Genomic DNA, 16,714 nt, shown 5'->3' with positions numbered 1-16,714 from the left:
ACAGCTGTATGACCCTGTGACTCTGACCCCCACTAAATAATCCTTTGTAACTCAAACCCTATTTTTATTGTGCTGAATAGCTTTACACTTCCACTTGAACTTGATAGCTCTTGTCTCATTCCATTTTATATTATGCATGCAAAATTCTAAATGTTGCCATCTGAACCACGTAGCTAAGTGAGAGAAAAGCATTTATTTATCCTGGCATAGCGCACATTGACTCAGGCACAGCACAGTTCTACAATAAAACTCTCTGCAGGAACAACTGTGCAGGATTTTAATTCTATGCAACTGTGTAATTATATTTTAAGATGCACAATAAATTTAACAAAGAGGAATTTGCAATCACGCCTTGGGTAGAGGGACGGCATGCAGTGGGACAGATCGGTCTCCACGATCCTGGAGGGGCAAGAGACCACACTGGGGAAATGCAGGTGCAATGCCACTCAGATACTCTGAGGGAGAGTGATATACCTTCCTCATCGAAGCATGGAGACAGATCATGTTGCATACTGATGCACTGACATTATGTGAATTTCACGTTGCTACCTCAGCACAGGAGATCTGAGCTGGCAATAATATAGTGGGAGTTGTAAGTACCACACTAAAGGGGTAATATCGGGTAGTTTGGTTTGGGGGGATTCAGCTGACCATAGTAGTCTTGGCTTAACAAGGTCATGCTAGCCTGGGTTTCCCAACTCTATTGATTCTATTGCTGTCTATACAGGGGAAAAAACCACTGTGGTCACCAGATGAAGGTGGGGAAAGCTATGACCCTCGCTGCAAGCTCTTTGAGAAAGTAGACTATGAAACAGTACAGCACACTATGGGCCCTTTGACCCACAATGCTGTGCTGACCTATCTACTTACCTATCTACCTATCTACCTATCTACTCCACTATCAACCCCTTTCTTCCTACACAGCCTATAACCCTACATATTCCTTACATCCATGTGTGTATCTAAGAACATCAGGAAAATTCCTACTGTATCATCCTCTGCCACTAACCGGGCAATAAATTACAGACAGCCACCATTCTGTGTCAAACCCCTACGTCTGACACCTCCCGTACAGCTCCACTCAGTTTAAATGGATGTTCTCTGGTGTTGCTCATCATTGCCTTGGGTAAATGTTTTTGGCTGTCCACTCTATTAATGACTCTCAAAATCTTATGCACCACTCGTCATCTGTCATGCCAAAGAGAAAAGCCCTACTTTGCTCAACTTTTCATCGTAAGATGAACTTTAATCCAGGCAGCATCCTTGTAAATCTCCTCTCTAGTCATAGTCATAGTCTTAGTCATACTCTATTGATCCTGGGGGAAATTGGTTTTCATTACGGTTGCACCAGAAATAATTAAATAGTAATAAAACCATCAATAATTAAATAGTAATATGTAAATTATGCCAGGAAATAAGTCCAGGACAAGCCTATTGGCTCAGGGTGTCTGACCCTCCAAGGGAGAAGTTGTAAAGTTTGATGGCCACAGGAAGGAATGACTTCCTATGACACTCTGTGTTGCATCTCGGTGGAATGAGTCTCTGGCTGAATGTACTCCTGTGCCCAACCAGTACATTATGTAGTGGATGGGAGACATTGTCCAAGATGGCATGCAACTTGGACAGCATCCTCTTTTCAGACACCACCGTCAGAGAGTCCAGTTCCATCTCCACAACATCACTGGCCTTACGAATGAGTTTGTTGATTCTGTTGGTGTCTGCTACCCTCAGCCTGCTGCCCCAGCACACAACAGCAAACATGATAGCGTTGGCCACCACAGACTCGTAGAACATCCTCAGCATCGTCCGACAGATGTTAAAGGACCTCAGTCTCCTCAGGAAATAGAGACGGCTCTGACCCTTCTTGTAGACAGCCTCAATGTTCTTTGACCAGTCCAGTTTATTGTCAATTCATATCCCCAGGTATTTGTAATCCTCCACCATGTCCACACTGACCCCCTGAATGGAAACAGGGGTCACCGGTACCTTAGCTCTCCTTAGGTCTACCACCAGGTCCTTAGTCTTTTTCACATTAAGCTGCAGATAATTCTGCTCACACCATGTGACAAAGTTTCCTACCATAGCCCTGTACTCAACCTCATCTCCCTTGCTGATGCATCCAACTGTGGCAGAGTCATCAGAAAACTTCTGAAGATGACAAGACTCTGTGCAGTAGTTGAAGTCCGAGGTGTAAATGGTGAAGAGAAAGGGAGACAAGACAGTCCCCCGTGGAGCCCCAGTGCTGCTGATCACTCTGTCAGACACACAGTGGTGCAAGCACATGTACTGTGGTCTGCCAGTCGGGTAATCAAGAATCCATGACACCAGGGAAGCATCCACCTACATCGCTGTCAGCTTCTCCCCCAGCAGAGCAGGGCGGATGGTGTTGAACACACTGGAGAAGTCAAAAAACATGACCCTCACAGTGCTCGCTGGCTTGTCCAGGTGGGCATAGACATGGTTCAGCAGGTAGACGATGGCATCCTCAACTCCTAGTCGGGGCTGGTAGGTGAACTGGAGGGGATCTAATTGTGGCCTAACCATAGGCCGGAGCAGCTCCAGAACAAGTCTCTCCAGGGTCTTCATGATGTGGGAGGTTAATGCCACTAGTCTGTAGTCATTGAGGCCGCTGGGGCATGGCGTCTTCGGCACAGGGACGAGGCAGGACATCTTCCACAACACAGGAACCCTCTGGAGACTCAGGCTCAGGTTGAAGACATGGCGAAGTACTCCACACAGCTGAGGGACATAGGCTTTGAGCACCCTGGTACTGACACCATCCGGTCCTGCAGCCTTGCTTGGGTTGAGACGTTTCAACTGTCTTCTCACCTGTTCAGCTGTGTAGCCCACTGTGGTGGTTTCATGCGGGGAAGGGGTATAATCATGAGAGCAGGGTGGAGGACTGTGAGGAGGGGTAGAAGGGGAGAGTGGAATATTTGTTGGTTGGGGGAAGACAACAGATGACTCATGTGGGGGATAGGCAGGGGCCACAATGTAAAATCTGTTAAAGAACAGGTTAAGTTCGTTGGCCCTGTCCACACTGCCTTCAGCTCCTCTGTTGCTAGTTTGCCGGAACCCAGTGACGGTCCTCATCCCACTCCAGACCTCTCTCGTGTTGTTCTGCTGGAGTTTCCACTCAAGCTTCCTCCTGTACCTGTCTTTAGCCTCCCTGATCCTGGCTTTCAGGTCCCTCTGTATTGCCCTCAGCTCCTCCCTATTTCCATCTCTAAACGCCCTCTTTTTAGCGTTCAGGATGTCCGGGATGTCTAAAGCTCCCATATCTTTCTTATAATGAGGTGACTAGAACTGAACAGAATATTTCAATTGTGTCTAATCAGAGTTTTTATAGAACTGCAACACTACCTTAGTTCTTGAACTCATTCACCTGACTAATACAGGCCAGCACACCATAAGTTTTCCAACAACCCTTTCAACCTATGCGCAACTTTGAGGGATCTATAGACTTGGACCCCTAGATCCCTCTATTCCTACATACTGCCACAAATCCTACCTTCAAATTTGACCTTTCAAAATGAATCACTTCACACTTTACTGGTTTGAACTCCATCTGTCACTTCTTGGCCCAGCTCTGCATCCTGTGTGTATCCTGTTGTAACCTATGACAACCATCTACAGTATCCACAACACCCCTCCACTTCCTCATCCAAGTCATTTATAAAAATCATAAAGAACAGGGGCTCCAGAACAGATCCCTGTGGAACCCAACTAGTCACTGATCTCCAGGCAGAATACATTCCAATCATCTTCACCCTGGTCTTCTGTGGGCAAACCAATTCTGAACCGGTTCAGCCAAGTTTCCCTGGATCCCATGCCTCCTCACTTACTGGACGAGCCTGCAATGGGGTATCTTGTCAAAGCCCTTACTAAAATCCATATACACCACATCCACCACACTACCTTCATCAATTTGCTTTGTCACCACCACAGAAGACTGAGTCAGACCTGCGCCTGAAGTTCAAAGATCAAAGTTTAAAGTACATTTATTATCGAAGTATGTATACCATATACAACCTTGAGATTTGTCTCCTTACAGGCAACCACAAAACAAAGGAATCCAATAGAGTCCATTAAAACAAAAGAAGACCGTCAAACACCCAATGTGCAGAAAGAAGTCAAATTGTGCAAACAGTAAAAGTAAGTAAATAACATTCAGAACTGAAGGTCACAAAAGTAAGTTCACTGCCACGAAGCCGGTCAGAGCCGATCCAGGAGCCCATTAGTTGCTGGCCACAGCCTGAGTTCAGTGCTGAGACAAGTAACCTTGCAGAGCAGTGAGCTGAACCCTCTCCTCCGGCCCCTGCACCAGGACCTTTCCAAACTGGCCTGGTGCTTAAATCAGTCAAATGTCAGCTTGTTCCTCGATCTTGGGCCCGGGCCCGTGCCCTACTGCCTCACGTTAGTTCTGCCACTTTGAGTTGGCTCCAAGTCTGCTCCAGCAATGGCCAAACAATGGCTCATTCCCTCCTCTCAGGCCAAGGCCCCACCGCCTCATTGCAGCCTGGAAACACCACGCCGTAGCCGTGCCACACCCTTGAGACTTCAGTTCACACTGCAAAAAAAGCCAGGTCGTAGAGACGGTTCAAAAACTCAGCTCCAGAAGGGAAGTTACAGGCTATTAATTGCAGTGATCATTTTTCAGAAAAAAGTGAGATCAATAAAGTAGTTAGTAGTTTTGTTTGCTGTCAGCAAGTCGTCGCTGTATTTCACCAGTGCCCTCTTAAACCTTACAAAGCCATGTTAACTATTCTATTCTAACAGCACACATTATACTAATTTCAGACAAGTGCAATACAGTGAAATCAAAATCTGAGCTGAGGAAACAAATGTTATTGGTATGGTAAGACATGCTGCCTGCAGTAATATGTAATGTGGGCTGACACATAAACAAGATTGTGTTATGAAACATTGAAAGGTTACAATTTTGTAGATGACAGGCATAAAGATCGAGTAATTAATTACTGCCATCAATTCTCAAGACATATTACAGACTTGAGACACATTGCCTACTGTATATGCATTTCCTATATAAAACTTATTTATATGACCACAAAAATTTATAGTGGTTGTAAGAAAAAGATGTATCTCAGGATTTAAGCTGATGCTGCAGATGCTTCCAATGGTTAAATAAATGAGACTCAAGGTTTTAAGATTCTCATTTACAAGAACGTCCAGTCTATAGTCGCTTTATCTGGTACACCTGTGCTACCAGCTTGCTAATACAAGTATTTAATCAGCCAATCATTTGGCAGCAACTCAATACATAAAGGCATGCAGGTCAAGAGGTCCAATTGTTGTTCTTATCAGAATGGGGGAGAATTGTGATCTAAGTGACTTTGAACGTGGAATGACTGTTGGTGCCAGATAGGGTGCTTAGAGTATTTCAGAAACTGCTGATCTCCTGAGATTTTCACACCCAGTGGGTGGCAGTTCTAGAATGCCTTGTTAACGATTGAGGCCAAGGGACAATGGCCAGACTGGTTCAAGCTCTCAGGAAGATGACAGTAACTCAAATAACCACGTGTTAAAACAGTGGTGTGCAGAAGAGCATCTCTGAATGTACAGCACATCAAACCTGGAAGTGGATGGATTACTGCAGCAGACCACAAGCATAAACTCAGAGGCCATTTGTACCTAATAAAGTGGCCACCGAATGTATGTGATTGCATTTTCTTCATTTCTTGTCATCCATGGAAGTGAGAAAGCAATTTGTGCACACAGAGAATTAAGCCCTGGGTTTGACGGTAATTAAACTTATTTTTTTACCTTGTAATATGTGCTACCTGCTGTCAGTGAACTAATACATCCTGGTCGCAATTTGTTAAATTTAATTAATGTTTCCCCATTTGTAAAATCTGCCTTTAATCCCCCCTTCTTGGAATAATTTAATATCTCTGCCTGAGTTCTCCCAAGATCTCCCTTTGAAATACTTCTTTTTCTGTTGTGATCTATGATTAATAAACTATGTTTTCCAGCTCTCAGTGTGATTAGAGACACCTGTTAAATCAGAGGGGTTCGGGCTTCTATTTATTTTTATGGTATGGTAGTTTCAATTAATTCATTCCATGGCTTTACCGCATATTCTGTGTTTTGCAAATACTCCTGTTTGTTAATTCTTCAATAGAATACGTAAGATTGAAATTGATCTCCTGGTGAAAATTAAATGCATTACAATTTTCAATTTGTTCAAGATCAAGGAAACAAGTTTTTAATTTGCTGTACATATTCTCTATGCCCATATGCATGGATTTTAATTTCTGCAGATACACAGAATTTGTAACTATGTGAAGTTCACAGTATTTTAATCTGAAGAAGAGTCTCAGCCCAAAACATCGACTGCTTATTCTTTACCACAGATGCTGTCTGACCTGCTGAGTTCCTCCAGCATTTTGGGTGTGTTGCTCTGGATTTCCAGCATCTGCAGACTTTCTCGTGTTTGCTATTTTATTCTAGTTTTGTAGCTAATACAAAGCTTTTACAAAAAATATATAGTTTGCATACATGCAAACTATCAAAGAGGGTGTAAGGTGCACCTTCCCTCTGCTAGCCTGCAGGTCACCCTAAGGCAAGGTGTGATACCTCTTAGTCCCCCACCCCCCACCCCCCTCTTCCCTGATCAGGGTGATGCAACCACTGAGTCCAGGCAGGCACTCTCTGAAGAGTATTGATATTGGCTGGAGACACCCGTCTCGTAAAGACACTGCCCAGAAGAAAGCAATGGCAAACCATTTCTGTATAAAAATTTGCCAAGAACAGCCATGCTCAAGACCATGATTGTACACTTCACACGGCACGGCACCTAATGGTGATGATGGTGAGTTAACATACAAGGTCAACTGTGGTCACTTGAACCTCATTGCATAGGTTTAAGAATGACTAGAAACCTCAGCACAAAATCAGGGTTAAAATTCCTGTGAATAATACATTTTGCCTTACTGCACTCTCAGTTGTAAATTAATGTAGTGTTGCTGTTTGAAAAGGTGTAGCAAAATGCTTCAACATTTACACTTCAACCAATGTTATTAAAGAATACACATATCCATTCTTTATTTCTGTTCAGTATGTGGGATGTCATTGTAGGTAAATTTATTACAATTGGCTGCATCCTCCCTTGAGATGCTGTAAAAAGTGCAATAAAAAGGCTCATTTTTCTTTCAATGCACAGAAGTGCCCAGCTTGGATATCCTCTGGCCTTTGACCCAGGAAGAATGGGGTTATGTCCTCTGGATTTGGTTCGTAGCCTGCCCATCTTTAGCTTTAATACATGTGTTTTAGATTCTGTGCATGCATAGGCTGGGAAATTCTGCCTTTAACACCATAGCTTTACCAATTGAACTGTTTTCACAATTTCCCTTGAAAATTAATAATGGAGCAATTATGATTATGAAGATAATCGTGAAGACTTGGAAATATGTCACCGTTTCTGGAACTGAAACCTGGAGCTTCTTTTCCTCTTAGTGAACACCTTCTCCAGAACGACAGCACCATTTCAAGAAAGTGGATGGAAGGTGGATCAGCACCAACTTCTCAGGGCAATTAGCAAAGTAATTGACAACTTTGCCTGCAATCCTGTAATCGGATAAAAATCCCAAACAGAACCTTTACACCCAGCAGAAGGTGTTATGTATTTAATATTTCAGTAATATTTGAGTAATATAGTAAATATATTGTTTGTTTAAGCATTCTTTGTTGTTTACATAATTAATTTTGGGTGATATGTAAAAGTACATGAATGGCTTACGTCATCATGTCACCATGTCATAAGGCCTCATCTAACTAAAGAAAAGGAAATTAAATGTAAGTAGGCATGCATCTCCCTGCTCTTCTCCTTTTCTTTCAATTACTTTCTGGATTGCAAAACATAAAAGTGGCAACGAGGGAGTTTTAAAATGAACCTTAGACAACTACCTACTGCACCTGTTGAAGGGACATCATGTTTTAATTTGAAGGGGGAGAGAATGATATTCAAGTTTTAAAAAGGCACAGCACATTTTTTTCATTGCAAGGAAGAGAGATAGTTGAGTTTTGAAAAGACAGAAAAAAACAAAATACAGGTTCATAAACAGTGAATACCTGGAGATAATAATAATAAATTTAAAGAAAACAGAAATGGCTAACTACATTGGAAACAGATATATTCAATTGCAGCACAGGATAATGTATACTTGACGAATTGAGCAGCATTTTAAAGAAAATGAAATAACCGATGAGAGATGACTACTAGTTTTGATGAGTGCAATTGGTGGAAGAGTACATAGTTTGCCTAGAAGTTTGACTGCTCCAACCAAACCAGCTGAAATGAGCATTGTTGATATTGTGAACATAGTACAGGAACATTTAGAACCAAAACCACTGTTGATTGCAGAATGCTTTAGGTTTCATAAACTGAATCAAAAGGAAGGGGAGTCCATTTTGGCTTACAAAGCTGAACTGAAGAGGTTGTCCAAGCATGGTCAGTTCAGTAATGGACTTAATGATTCACTGAGATAATTTAGTTTGTGTAATTTTACAAGAAAGCATTCAAAAATGACTCCTAACTGAAGCACAACCTACATTTAAAAGAGCAGTTGAAATTGCTGTCTCAATGGAAACAGTGGCCAGACATGCATTTGGGTTGCAGCCAGGAATGAAAGTGATCATGAATAAATTTGCAAAATCTAAACAGAAACCTGCCTGGCTGACAAATTCTTTTACTGTTGCATCAAGTGGCCACATACACCGAACTACTGCAAGTTTAAAGGCAAAACTTGCAGAAAATACAACAAAGTAGTACACATACAAAGAACATGTAGAGCAGACAAAAATAAATGGACGTCACAGGGAAGACATAAAAATAAAAAGTCAAGTTGCAGTTTCAAAACCAGTACTATTCTGCATGCTGTTGATGAAAAATGTGATAATGATGAGAGTGACACAGGGATGGGTAGCCTTAAGGTTTACTAGGCAAAAACTAACAGAAGACAAGCAAAACGGCTTACCTCACAAGGAAACAGCAAATTAGTTAAAATGGGATTGGACTCTGGCTCGTCTGTCATTCCACAAAATGAGTCTGAACGACTTTCAAGGGTACTGAACTGAAGCCTGCAATTATCCAACTAAGAACTTATAGAACATAGAACATAGAATAGTACAGCACAGTACAGGCCCTTCAGCCCACAATGTTGTGCTGACCCTTAAACCCTACCTCCCATATAACCCCCCACTTTAAATTCCTCCATATACCTGTCTAATAGTCTCTTAAATTTCACTAGTGGAGATCTCCAATACAGAGGAGATTTACCGGGATGATGCCTGACTCAGGCAGTACATTCCACGCACCAACCACTCTCCGAGTAAAAATCCTTCCTCTAATATCCCCCTTGAACTTCCCACCCCTTACCTTAAAGCCATGTCCTCTTGTATTGAGCAGTGGTGCCCAGGGGAAGAGGCGCTGGCTGTCCATTCTATCTATTCCTCTTAATATCTTGTATAACTCTACGTGTCTCCACTCTTCCTCCTTCTCTCCAAAGAGTAAAGCCCTAGCTCCCTTGACCTCTGATCATAGTGCATACTCTCTAAACCAGAAATCATCCCGGTAAATCTCCTCTGTATTGGAGATCTCCACTTTATACTGGAGAAAAGATAACTCCTGTGGTCATGACATTTGTAACAGTAAAATAGAACAATCAACAAGCCACATTGGACTCATATGTGATAAAAGCAAAAGGGTCAGCATTGTGGGGCCATGATTGGCCGAAACAACTGCAACTTGATTGGAGATCTATCCACTATTTGCATGCCAAATACCCTGCAATAGAGACAACTGAAAGTAAATTAAGAAGGGTACTGGATGATGCCACAGTAGTTAACTCAAACATATTGAGTTGTCTCAGAAAGACAGCGTCCATTATTAAAGACCGCCAGCACCAAGGGCAAGCACTTTTCTCACCTTTACCGTCAGGTAGGAGATACAGAAGCCTGAAGGCACACACTCAGAGATTCAGGAACAGCTTCTTCCCCTCTGCCATCCGATTCCTAATTGGACATTGAAGCTTTGGACACTACCTCACTTTTTTAAATATACGGTATTTCTGTTTTTGCATATTTTTAATAATCTATTCAATATACGTAATTGATTTACTTTTTTATTTATTATGTTTTATTTTGTTTATTATTTTTTTCTCCTCTCTCCCTGCTAGATTACGGATTGCATTGAACTGCTGCTGCTAAGTTAACAAATTTCACGTCACATGCCAGTGATAATAAACCTGATTCTGATTCTGATTTTAAAATAGGGTTAATGAAAATGCCACACCTAAGTTTTACAAAGCCGTTCCGTTCCAGTTCCTTATACAATCCATGGCAAAGTAGCTAGTGAGCTAGATCACATGGAGGCTAAAGAAATTCTTTCTGAGGTTGAGTGGAGCCCATTGGTGAATTTAGTTGTCCCAGTGGCCAAGAAGCATGGGCTTCTCAGGAACTGTGGTGATTTTAACATTGCCATCAATCCAGTACTGAAAGCAGATTAATGGATAACCTCGGCCCAGGATAGAGGATATGTTTGCAAATTTTTCAGGAGGAAAACACTTCAGCAAAGTTAACTTCAGAATCAGAACCAGGTTTATTATCACCGGCATGTGACGTGAAACTTGTTAACTTAGCAGCAGCAGTTCAATGCAATATAGCAGAGAGAGAGGAAAAAATAAATTAAATAAAACATAATAATAAATAAACAAGTAAATCAATTACATATATTGAATAGATTATTCAAAAATGTGCAAAAACAGAAATACTGTATATTAAAAAAAAGTTAGGTAGCATCCAAAGATTCAATGTCCATTTAGGAATCGGATGGCAGAGGGGAAGAAACTGTTCCTGAATCACTGAGTGTGTGCCTTCAGGCTTCTGTACCTCCTTCTTGATGGTAACAGTGAGAAAAGGGCATGCCCTGAGTGCTGGAAGTCTTTAATAATGGACACTGCCTTTCTGAGACACCGCTCTCTAATGACGTCCTGGGTAATTTGTAGGCTAGCGCCCAAGATGGAGCTGACTAGATTTACAACCTCTGCAGTTTCTTTTGGTCCTGTGCAGTTAGCTGAGGCCTACCTACAGATAGAGATAAGAGTCCAAAGTGTTTCTCACCAGAAACAATCACAAAGGGCTTTATCGCTATAATAGACTTATTTTTGGAGGAAAATCTTCACCTGCACTCTGTCAGAAAGCTATGGACCAGGTGATGCAAGGCTTCCCAGGTGCACAGTGTTACCTGGATGAAACCATTGTAACATATTACATCTGCTCCGTACCACTCCCCTACAAATGGCTATCTGGAATTATTAGTTGAGTCTAAAGAATTCACTGTGAGCCATGACAGCAGAACACACTACACTAGTACTGAATCAAAAGCTCACTGATTTCCTCCTTGCATATCGCAATGCAGCACACTTTACAACGAACAACTCACCAGAAATGCTGTTGTGGTGTTGTCCCTTGCACTCATGCTTGGATTTCCTCAAACCAAATCTCAGAATGAATATGCAGGACAAACAGCTGAGACAAATTGAGAGCTCCTCACACAAGTAGGTTCATTTTTTTCACTCCTGGACAAGCAGTTCTGGCAAGGGGCGACAGAGGTGATCAGAAGTAGCTGCTTGCAAAGATTAAGGACAGAACTGGGACTTCCTCTTACACAATGAAGATCACATCTGATTTCATCCAGAGATGTCACATTAACCAGTTGAAGAGATCGAAGTCAATTGTTTGGAAAGAAAGGTGTCCAGAGCTGTCAGAACCACTCCTTACAGTTCCAGAGTCAACTCCTACACCCATCATGAAGGAGGTCTAGTTTATACATGTATAATGGCCAAAAAGTTCTATTCAAAAAGTTCAAAGGAACATCTAAACAAGCCTGATGCATTTTGGAAACAAGTCCTGTGGACTGATGAAGTCAAAATATAACTTTTTGACCGCCATAAGCAAAGGTATGTTTGGAGAAAAAAGGGCGCAGAATTTCAGGAAAGGAACACCTCTCCAACTGTTAAGCAGGGGGTGGATCGATCATACTTTGGGCTTGTGTTGCAGCCAGTGGCACGGGGAACATTTACTGGTAGAGGAAAGAATGAATTCAATTAAATGCCAGAAAATTCTGGAAGCAAACATCACACTGTCTGTAAAAAAAACCAAAGATGAAAAGAGGATGGCTTCTACAACAGGATAATGATCCTAAGCACACCTCAAAATTCGCCATGGACTACCTCAAGAGGCACAAGCTGAAGGTTTTGCCATGGCCCTCACAGTCCGCCGACCTAAACATCATCAAGAATCTGTGGATAGACCTCATCAGTCCTTCATTGTCACTAGACATATGTAAGATTAAGAAAACCATAGCCATAGGATTAGTGCAACACTATTGCAGCTCGGGGTATTGGACTTCAAAGTTCAGTTCTGGTATCCTCTGTAAGAAGTCTGCACATCCTTTCCTCTGGGTGTTCCAGTTTCTCCCAAGGTTCCGGGTACTGCATCATGAACATCTTCTAAATGGTAATTATGGAAGTCTAACAAATGTCATGGCACAGACCTACAGTCCAAATGTGGGATAAAATCAGGCCAAATTGCTGGGACCTAGAAGCTTTGAAGGGTCACAGACAGAGTATAGATCAAGTGAAGAGTATTTTTCCTTTCATCTGCTCAATGGAACAGAGTGTTTTTGCTAATGGGAACAGATCTGTTCTTTGTGCCCTTTCTTCAGACAGACCAAGTTAACAATTGCTGCCATCCATATAACCTTACTGCTTCCTTTGCGTGTTAATCAGGCCCAGAGACAAAGTGCTTGGCTTCAGGGGCAGAGCAGGTCACAAGAGGCTGGAAGATGAGTGAGATACACTGATTTCAATTTGTACCTCAAACAAAATAGCATTATAACTACCTTGTACTATATGTTCTCAAACAATTACAATAATGCACCTAAATGTTCTTGTACTGAAATATTAAATTGACCATAAACCTTTATGGTCCAGCAGACCCAATGTCATCATTTGAACTGGTTTTGTGGCCTCTTGTATTTTAATTGCATTCTCAGTATTATTTTTATGAAGGTTACAGATGAGTGCTTCAGGAATTAACTTATTGAATGCAATAAACAATAGGGCACAAAGTGTTTCACTGCCAATTTTTACATGCATTCAATGTCCTTTCTCTAGCAATATTCTAATTAGATATGATTTGCATAGTGGACATTATTAGTGAATTACCCCAGGACTTCAGTGAATTAATTGGAATTGAACAAGCTTGAATATAAAGCTCGCAGAGCTATCTCTTCCATGTAATGTGACTTAATTAATTTGGAGGACAAATGTGAAAAATACAAATTGAACCCACAGGGAAGTTTACATTGCATCAAACACTTCCACTTTGCTTGTATCAATGTTGGTGTTAGCAGGAGGGAATAGACAAAAGTGACATGGACACAATTGACATATCAACCCCCGTCTAATAATTGTAGGATTTGCTCAGTGAATGTGCTTCCTTGATTAATGAAGGCAGTTTTAATTTGGACACAAACTGAACTCATTCTCACCTGCTGAACTTCTGAAGCAACCAGGCTCGTCTGGTGAAACCAGTGGCAGGTCTAACATCACAAGAGGAAAGTCTCAGTCGTTGGTGAGAATCCTTAGCATCATGCAGTTTTGTCTGTACAAGATTCAAGAATTTCTGGAGTCATTTCCAGTACACAGGTGCAAAGGAGAATGAAATAATTGTTACTCTAGATCTGATATAGGACAAAAAAACACACACACATACACACACACACACACACACACACACACACACACACACACACACACACACACAGAGTAAGATAAAGAACAGCATAGCCGTAGGGTTAGTGCAAAACTATTACAGCTTGGGGTGTTGGAGTTCGATGTTCACTTCTGGTGTCCTCTGTAAGAAGTTTGTACGTCCTTTCCTCCGGGTGCTCCAGTTTCCTCCCATGTTCCAAGACGTACCGGTTAGTAAGTTAATTGGTCATTACAAATTGCCCCATAATTAGGCTAGGATTAAATAGGTGGATAGCTGGGTGGTTCAGCTTACTGGGAAGGACTTTTACTGCACTGTAGCCTAAATAAACAAATAAATAAATAAAATGATTTAAAAAACACAATAAACATAAATATATAGGATAGTTTCAAGTCAAGTTGTTTATTGTCATTTAACTATATACATGTATATAACGTATAACCATATAATGTATAAAGAAATGAGACAACATATCTCTGAACTTGGGGGTAAAGCACAGTCGCACACGTAACACGAAGGTAAGCTTGATTGTACGTATATAAAGTGATACTAGGCACAGGAGTGTCTGTGCATAAGGTGAACCTGACAAGAAATGATGAGAAAATAGTGATGGTGGAAGGGTTCTGGTGGGCTGGATTAGTGGGTGGAGGTGTTGATCAGCCTTACTGCTTGGGGAAAGTAACTGTCGTTGAGTCTGGTGGTCCTGGTGTGGCCTCGTAACCTCCTCCCTGATGGGAGTGGGACAAAGAGGCCACGAGCAGGGCGAGTGGGATCTCTTATGATGTTGTTGACCTTTCTCTGGCACCTTTCTGTATATATGTCCTTGATGGTAGGTAGTTGCATGTTGGTTTTGATACTTAACATGAAGGCAGACCTGTGGCTTCACCGAGATGAAATCTCACTTCAGACGTGAAATGTAGGGTGCACTTCTTTGGGAGTTTGAAGAAATTTGGTATATCACCAAAGACCCCAGCAAATTTCTAAGATGTACCATGGAGAGCGTTCTAAGTGGTTGTGCAACTGGCTGGTATGGAAGGACCAACGTACAGGACTGGAAAAAGCAGCAGAAGTTTGCAAACTCAGCCAGTTCATCAAGGACACTAGCCTCCACGACATGAAGGACATCTTCAAAAGGTGATGCCTTGAAAAGGTGGCATCCATCATTAAGGACCTCCATCAACCAGGACATGCTCTCTTCTTATTACTACCAACAGAGAGGAGGTACAAGACCTTGAAGACATACACTCAGCATTTTAGGAACAGCTTCTCCCCTCAGCCGTCAGATCTCTGAATGGACAATTGTATCTCTGCGGATACAATAGGATCTTTTAAAAGCCTCTTAGATAGGTACATGGAGCTTAGAGAAATAGAGTGCTATGCGCTAGGGAAATTCTAGGCAGTTTCTAGAGTAGGTTACATGGTCAGCACAACATTGTGGGCCAAAAGGCCTGTAATGTGCTCTATGTTCTATGACAATGAACCAATCCATGAACATTACCTCACTATTTTTGCTTTCTTTTCCCACTACTTACAGTATTTAATTTATTTTTAGAATATATCTCTCCTTATAATTGATAGGTTTTTAATGTATTGCACTGTGCTACTGGTGTCAAGATGGTTGTCAAGATGCGTCTATTGTGGTAGTGTAGTGGGTAGTGCTTGTCACTCTCACCACTGGCTAGCAGTCTTGTGAAAAGGAGAGCTGAATGTCCAAGTCTCTCCCTGCCAGTACATAGCCTCTCCAACAGCAAGCCTCCTGCAGTGCCTCCTCGTTGGTGACACACGGAAACTGAACTCATTTCAGACTCAAGCTAAACTACAGAGTACAGAGACGAAGTCTGGCCCCAGCACATGTACCATGTGGACACACCCTGGTGCTTGAGAACCAGATCACCAGCTATTGGTAAACAGCCCCACTGCCTTGTCGGCAGCCTCGGGGAGAGACAAAGGCTACGGGAGTAAACCCAGACAGCTAAAGGCAGCTGGATGTATTGAACGTCCTTCCGGCAGCTCCTGCAGCCAAGCTGGTGCCAAACGTATTGCTTCATAAGCTTTCCTTTGGACTACAATGGTGAGGCCGAGAGGGGGATCTTGATGACTGGACATCTCAGGATCTCCATACCTTCCGTCCAAGCTTGTGATGATGATCACCATCACCCATTGTCTTTCGAGACAGACGGATGCCAACTACCAGCTACTGGACTGCTCCCACAAAACAACAAATTTCATGATGTATGTTAGTGATATTTGTGACCAAGTTATCAGAAGATTGATGCCAATAAGAGAGATAAGAGAGAGACAATGGGGAAACATTCAAAATGCTAATGAATGAGAGACGAGAAGGATTAACGAAAAGAGACACAGTTCCAAGTATTGTTTAGACCAGTTGCTTTGAACCTGAAGTGTTTGAAGTTTGATGGACAGGCGATACCCCAGCAGGGAGATAAAAGGAACAGGTTCGCTAAGGCAAGGAACACACCACGACACCACGAGATAACGAGACCCTGGAAAAGCGGTGTGCCCCCACAAGTTGGTGAGTGTTTTGGAGGTCTGGTCGTGGGACCAACCATAGATGCACAGGGTGAGAAGGTACGATCGGCGGGAACCTGGTGTGTGTGTCCACCCTTGCCTGGGTGCCGGGTTCACCGCAAAAGAACGATTGTATCCAGAATGGAGGGGTCACAGTCGGTGACCTCAGAATACATTACAAAGGGCTCGTCCGAAAGCTAACTGCGAAGTATATCAAAGGTCTGTTGAATCCGATTTGAATATCATCATTTGCTCTCTCTCTTCCCCAAACGGCACAACAGCGATTACTGCGAACTGAACTGAACTGAACTCTGTGTCACTTGAGACTGATCATTTTACCCCTAGACTGCGATAGAGCTTGATTGATCCTATTATCCTAGTTCTGTGTACA

Source organism: Mobula hypostoma, chromosome 8, assembly GCF_963921235.1.
Source record: "Mobula hypostoma chromosome 8, sMobHyp1.1, whole genome shotgun sequence".
Classification (NCBI taxonomy): Eukaryota; Metazoa; Chordata; class Chondrichthyes; order Myliobatiformes; family Myliobatidae; genus Mobula; species Mobula hypostoma.
The sequence above is the reverse complement of the archived record's forward strand: the minus strand, read 5'-3'. Positions refer to the sequence as shown.